This window comes from Gobio gobio (genome assembly GCF_949357685.1).
Source record: "Gobio gobio genome assembly, chromosome: 1".
NCBI classification, from domain to species: domain Eukaryota; kingdom Metazoa; phylum Chordata; class Actinopteri; order Cypriniformes; family Gobionidae; genus Gobio; species Gobio gobio.
Window position 1 is genome coordinate 78,264,705 of NC_137097.1, and position 8,067 is coordinate 78,272,771.

Genomic DNA, 8,067 nt, shown 5'->3' on the forward strand with positions numbered 1-8,067 from the left:
TTTCTGCACGTTTCAGATGGGCAGAATGGATTTAATTCTAATTTATCTTTAATCTGACTCCATTTTATCATAATCTCGAATTTAGGATAGAATGCCAATTGGTTGTTTGGTCATTTATATTTAATAGTTAGTCACACATTTAATCATTCGGTTTTAACCTTTTGTTGTAATTATACCGTTCCGTATTAGAGATACGGAAAAATGTAACAATTTATTATCAGTCAGGTAAATGTACAACCCCAAATCAGAAAAAGTTGGGACAGTATGGAAAACGCAAATAAATACAAAAGAAGTGATTTCTAAATTTACTTTGACTTGTATTTCATTGCAGACAATATGAACACAAAATATTTCATGTTTTGTCTGGTCAACTTCATGTCATTTGTAAATATGCATCCTTTCCTGTCATTCAGACCTGCAACACATTTCAAAAAAAGTTGGGACAGGAGCAATTTAGGGCTAGTAATGAGGTAAAATGGTTAAATAATGATGTGATTTGAAACAGGTGATGCCAACAGGTGATTGTAATTATGATTTGGTACAAAAGCAGCATCCAAGAAAGGTCTAATCCTTTAGAAGCAAAGATGGGCCGAGGATCGCCAGTTTACCAACAAATACGTGAGAAAATTATTGAAATGTTTAAAAACAATGTTTCTCAAAGAAAGAGATTTGGATATTTCACATTCAACAGTGCATAACATAATTAAAAGATTCAAGGAATCTGGAGGAATTTCAGTGCGTAAAGGACAAGGGCGCAAGCCTAAGCTGAACAACCGTGATCTCCGATCCCTCAGGCGGCACTGCATCAAGAATCGTCATTCATCTATAAGCGATATCACCACATGGGCTCAGGACTACTTTGGCAAACCTTTGTCAAGTACCACAATACGTAGTTACATCCACAAATGCCAGTTAAAACTGTACTGTGCCAAAAGGAAGCCCAATGTTAACAGTGTCCAGAAGCGCCGTCGACTTCTCTGGGCTCGGAGGCATCTGGGATGGACCATCACACAGTGGAAACGTGTACTGTGGTCAGATGAATCAGTATTTGAGCTATTTTTTGGGAGGAAGTGACGCCGTGTGCTCCGGACCAAAGAAGAAAAGGATCATCCAGACTGTTACCAGTAACAAGTCCAAAAGCCAGGGTCTGTCATGGTATGGGGTTGTGTCAGTGCCCTTGGCAAAGGTAACTTGCACTTCTGTGAAGGCACCATTAATGCTGAAAAGTACATAGAGATTTTGGAGCATAATATGCTGCCTTCAAGAAGACATCTTTTCCAGGGACGTCCATGCATATTTCAACAAGACAATGCAAAACCACATTCTGCACACATTACAAAGTCCTGGCTGCGGAGGAAGAGGGTACGGGTACTTGACTGGCCTGCCTGCAGTCCCGACCTGTCTCCATTAGAGAATGTGTGGCGCATTTTGAAGCGCAAAATGCGACAACAAAGACCCCGTACTGTTGCCCACCTTAAGACTTGTTTGCAGGAAGAATGGGACAAAATTACACCTGAAACACTTCATCACTTGGTGTCTTCAGTCCCTAAACGTCTTTTAAGTGTTGTGAAAAGGAATGGCAACATTAAAAAATGGTAAATGCTTTACTGTCCCAACTTTTTGCTGCAGGTCTGAATGACAGGAAAGGATGCATATTTACAAAGGACATGAAGTTGACCAGACAAAACATGAAATATTTTGTGTTCGTATTGTCTGCAATGAAATACAAGTCAAAGTAAATTTAGAAATCACTTCTTTTTTTTTATTTGCGTTTTCCATACTGTCCCAACTTTTTCTGATTTGGGGTTGTATAATGCCAATTACATAATCAATTCAAAGATAAATCACACATAATATCAAATACTTTATAGCAAAAAATAAGATATTGATACCTTATTCAAGACGCTCCGCGTTACGGGCCAACCTCGTTACAGAACTGCGTCGAACCTTTTGTCACACTTCCTTATATTGCTCAGACCAAGACAGAAACCTCTTTCAAATGGAAACATGATAACAAAGGGAATTTAAATTGAATCGATCTCCCATTTGCCTGGATTGAAAGAAGAGACCAAATGGCTCCAAAAGCCACACGCATCATAATATGCAAAATATGTCTAAGCTCTAAAAACTCTTATTACCTTCTTGTATACTTCTGTGGGGACGAGTTGCATTTCAAACGATATCAAACACATATAATACTGTATAGTGAGAATTGACATTAAAGCCAATAGATTTAGACTTCATTTAACCAACTATGATAACTTCGTTAGATGGTAAATCAATACAGAACACTTTGTAATCTGTATTCACATTAGATTTTAAAGCAACAGATTCAGATTGCCCTGCAAATTGATGGAAATATGAACTGAATTATTTGCGTTTAATAAACAAAATACGTTTTTTGAAATGAAGACAGCTTTTGGAGGGCATGCAAAATAATCCACGGCCTTTGTTGTTATTGTGAGTGTACACAAATAAAAGTAGACGGTTTATAGTTTATAATGCTGTCTTGCACTTCTGTATGGCTAAAAATGACGGAGTATTGTCCGATGTCATAAAGGAAAGAAATCCATCAGAATGCGCCGAGACCTTCGTCGGCAATGGGTTAAAGAAACCATAGCCTATTTAGTTTCATAGTTAGGCTATGTTTAAATATTAGCCTATAATATTATCATATGTTGATTATGAAAAGTGAGCAGCATGAGTAAGATATGCTACATCATAAGATGCGCTGGAGACATGGAGTGTGGTCAGACATGATTTTGACCACTTCATTAAGTTTTGTTTTCTAGAAAGTCTTTCTTTAAAGTGAATTTCGTTTTGTATAAATTCTATTTTAATTTTGATCAATGTTTCATCAACTAATTGCCTGTGTATTTAATAAATAAGAAGCAAACCAAGGTCGCCTGGAATGGATTGACGTGCGTAACTGGTCTGTTTTCCGTCTTTGAGTAAGGCTGAAACTAGCGTCTTTCTGTTTTTAATACATTTCTTGAATATATGTCTTAATTACAGGAGGCCTGTAGATAGTTATGATATTTGTGGCTGCACCGGGGTCTGTCATTACTAGGTTAAAGTTACGCCACTGTCCTTATTAGGAGAAAATGTATGTCTTTAAAGACGTAAGATCTTGTTTATTACGAGAAAAGATGTTGTCAAAAGACATAACATCTCGTTATTATGACATACTTGAGTGGAAAATAACATGTAGGCCCTGGCAGCAGTGTGTCACCGTACCAGTATATCCTTTTAAGGGAGAAGCTCTATTTGGGGGATTTAAGCTCTTCGCATGACTGCTTGTGGAGGCTCGTTACCAATGCAAGATAACGCAAATCCCAAAGAAAAAACATGTTTTGAGGATAAATAACGAGCGGGCCAATATCGTGACAATTATTTGTAATCAATCGAGAGAAGCAGATTTCGCGATTATAATACGATTAGTCGTGCAGCCCTAATAACCTTACATGATCTACAGATCTCAGGTGAGGACAAACATGTCTAATCCACTCTCTTCTGATAACTTTCACAGAATGCGTTAGTCTTCTTGAGCGGCTCAGAATAAAACGAGGGAGTCGGCTGCTTAAAATCTTGGACCGCATTTATGCTGACCCTTGGTTTAGAAGTCAGAGAAAAGAGTAAGAAAGAAGTAAAAGAAAGAAAAGGAGATGTTCCCCTGTTGGGCGGCTGCTCCATCAGTGGCTGTAGGATCACCAGCTCTCACCAATGGTCCACCCCTGCAGCCGAGCCGATGGCACGATCCCAACGCCATCCACAGCTTAAAGTTACACGGTGAGGATTGAGCATCAAGATGTGCAAGACAGCTTTTCATGTTTCAGCCAACATAGATGGAGGAGCAAAGTTACCCAAGCCAAGCCACAAATAGCGCTTTACATGTCTTTATAAGGACACCATTGTAAAAGCGCCAACGGGGACCGGATGGCAGTGCCTCTCTTTTCTTTTCCTCTCTTCCCTCTCTCTTCTCTGTCGCTCCTCATGCTTCCGTCTCCTTTCTCTCACCTGGTCTGTTCTGACCCACAGGTGCTGCAGATGCCGTGACTGGGGGTGTAGGGTGCAGTCTCGGGAGTACCCCTGACCTGCGACGGGGTTGGGGGGGTTGTCAGAGTTAGTCACGTTCGTTTGGGGGGGTCCGTCGCTGTATACGTCGTGTTACTGTCGGGGGGGGGGGGGGGGGGGGGGGCGACGGGTGTTGTCGGAGTTAGTCACGTTCATGCCGGGGGGGTGGTGGTTTGGGGGGGGGGGGGGGGGGGGGGTCCGTCGCTGTATACGTCGTGTTACTGTGGGAGTGGGGGGGCAGGAGGGTTGATAGGAGGTTCTCCTCTGTTTAAGTTGGGGGGTGGGGGTGGTTGTGAGGGTTTCTGTCGCTGTATAATTCGTGTTCCTGGGGGCAGGTTTGGGGTTGGGGGGGTTTCCGTCGCTGTATAATTCGTGTTCCTGGGGGCAGGTTTGGGGTTGGGGGGGTTTCCGTCGCTGTATAATTCGTGTTCCTGGGGGCAGGTTTGGGGTTGGGGGGGTTTCCGTCGCTGTATAATTCGTGTTGGGTTTGGGGCGGCTGGGGTTGATAAGAGGTTCTCCTCTGTTTAAGTTGGGGGGTGGGGGTGGTTGGGAGGGTTTCCGTCGCTGTATAATTCATGTTCCTGGGGGCGGGTTTGGGGTTGGAGGGGTTCCGGTGGGGGGGGGGTGGGGGGGGGGGGGTGAGCGGTGTAATGGGGAACTCCCACAGCACCCCCACCTCCTCGCTGGACAGGAGTTACTCACGGGATTGTGCTCTACACCCCCAGTCACGACGTCAGCAGGGCTCGGGGGTTAGGACAGACGAGGAGAGAGAACAGGAGACGGAAGCATGAGGAGCAACAGAGACCGTGAGAGGGGGGAGAGGAAAAGAACATAAAACACTGCCATCCGGCCATTTTAAATAAATACTTATCATCCATGTATTTTTTATTTTATTTATTTTTATTTTACTCAAACAGAAAAACTGATTCACAATCATTTATTTTTATTTGAAGTAAAGAGAACATGAACTAAATCGTTCAGAATGAAGAATACTCTAGTAACAGGTTATATGTCAACATGCAGTACTCAATAATATATTATTAGTAGGTTCTGAACAGTGTTGCCACAGTTACTTTGAAAAAGTAACTTAGTTACTTTACAGATTACCTGATTTTAAAAGTAACTAAGTTACTTTACAGATTACTTGATTTTAAAAGTAACTAAGTTAGATTACAAGTTACTTTATTAGTTACATTCATCAGTTGCCGACAACACCTCTGCAGCCTCAACATAAAAATGACAACCGTTTTTGCCAACACTTTATTGGAAGTGCATTTTTAACAGTAACGTCAACAATGTATCTCCTGAAATTGTATCTCCAAAAAAAAATCTTTTGACTAATTTTATCAAATCTAAACATGTTAATGAAAAGGTACAAATTACTTTGTGTTCTTATTAAATACATTTATGAAAAAAAAATTATATTTAATTTTTAATTTATATTTATATATGAATGTAAATAATTATATGGGCCTACACAAATAATATAAAATTACAAGATTTATAGTTTATTGTAAACGTAATGTGCAGCTCTGTAAAGGGACAACACGTGAGAACAATATATTTTTTAGTAATCTTTAAGTGCACAAAACTGAAAATATATGAAACGCTTCAAAACAGAGCGGCAACAAAGCGCTTATGCGGGTGCAGAATAATGCGCTTAAAGCAACATGGAATCAGAGCGCGCAGTGCAGCGCGAGTGCACATTGAAAAGTTCACGGCATAAAGAGAAGATGAGCGTTGAGCCCACAAATCCTAGTCTACTATGTAGCCTATATCGGTCCAAAAGTTCACTGATTATTTGTTTCTTCACAGTTTTAAATTCCGGTTATTGTGCGTGTGATGCTAATTCATAGTCCTTGTGTTGTCACCCGGTTAGCGAGCACAACATCTTTCAGAAACCGCAGAAACTTGCCGACAGACGGAGGCGGCACGAATATTTGACGGAGCGGCCGCCTCGTAATTCTCTATGCAGGAAAACCCCTGCTGAGACTCAACAAGAAAGCAAAAATATATATTTTTACTAAGGAAAATGACAAAAATACTAACTCACAGTGACTTGGATAAGTTACTTTAATCTGATTACTGGTTTGGAAATAGTAACGCGTTAGATTACTCGTTACTGGAAAAAAGTAGTCAGATTAGAGTAACGCGTTACTGGCATCACTGGTTCTGAAATGGTTCAAAATGTTGAAGTTTAACTTAACTAACTCTCATTACGAATCAGTGTTTTTGAACGAATCTCTTGAATGAATGATTCATTTTTTATAGTACATGTCGCCACCTACTGGTGTAACGATGTGATTGATACAATCTTTATTTGATGTGAACTCTTTTGATTGCTAACACACACATCAGTGTTTATATCCAAACCTCTGTGTGGTTGAAAAGACTGAAGCGCTTTCACACTGATATATTAGACAGCAACTTGTCTTTCAAAAACCGTGTTGCATGTTCATGACCTCTAGGCTGGATCGCTGTAATGCATTACTAGGTGTTTGTCCTGCGTCCTCAATAAACGAGGTACAGCGAGTCCAAACGCAGCCGCTAGAGAAAGTATGATCATAGAACACCAGTTCTATCATGTACACGGGTGACAACTAACTTGATTTTGCTTTGCTGATAAAATACTGGTCCTGGTAGTGAGTGCATCCGTTCAGGCTGTAAGGGTAAGGCAGGTCTCATTTACATCAAGGCCTCGCTCTTTGAAGTCACAGGTTGAGCTTTGTAGCAATCTTTGACGCATCTCTTTAGCCAAGCATTCACATGATGCATCTCATAATAGGGTGACCAAACGTGCTGTCCTGGCCCTAATATAACTATTTTCTATCCATTCAGAGAAGAACATGTTACTTTAGTATTTAGTATACTTTAGTAAACTTTACCAAAACCACACTATGAAAAGCCTTAAACAAGGCTTCAGAAGGCACTGATGCCCCGGGAATACAGAGATAACCCCTCGGGAAGCGCCTTTCATTTGCTTTCCACCAGTCTAGAGCTTGTACTAATGCTGTATTTGAATACCACGTAGCATATTTTGCAAGTTGAAATGGCCCCACAGAGTAGGAAAAACTTTAAAAACTACTTTTTTTCGAAATACGTCGGTGTAGACACGTGTGTGTGTGTGTTTGCAGGTGTCAACGCGATCCGTGAGTTAACAAATACAGCATATTTTTTCTTTAACCATGCAGCAAAAACAAAAAAAAAACGTTTAAACCGTTTGACTGATAGTATTAATCGGTCAAAATTCTTACTGTCGGTTAACGGTTAAACGATCAATATGAGCATCCCTAATCAGTGCACATGATTGCCTTTGTTTAATGCTTTGAACAGCAGCTACGCTAATTATTTTCCTTTTCTGTTTTATGTTGGGACGCCCATCCCGAGGGTACGAGAGAGTCCGTCAGCTCCAGACTGGATTCAGCCTCCATGAAGACTTCATAAAGACTGAAGATGACCATCACCTGTGAAGAGATGACCATACACCTGGAGGACTTCAGATGACCATCACCTGTGAAGAGATGACCATACACCTGGAGGACTTCAGATGACCATCACCTCCAACAATACTATCTTAAATAGTGAAATAAAATTCCTTTCTTGATGTGAGTTGTTCCCTCTCGTCTTCTTATTGGAAGGAAAAATACGATCGGGAGTTTTGATCATGCTGATTTGACCGCAATGAAGTTTAGCTGATCGGTTTCACACCACATGCGGAAGCAGTGTGGAGGCAGCGCAGAAGCTGTGTGTAGAGAGCACACTCAAAAAACAAAAAAAAGTACAAAATCGTACCTTTTAAGGTACAAGTGGCCGTCACTGAGGTGGGACCCTTAAAGGCCCGGGTATACTTCACTTACCGCGCCCGGACGCGTCACGCGCGCAGCCCTGTCCGCGCGTCTTTCAAAGTATACTACACAACGGATGCGCGCGGAGGATCGCGTTCGACACATGCGCAGTAAAAAAGTGTCTATGCTCCACCAGACATCGGAGGGC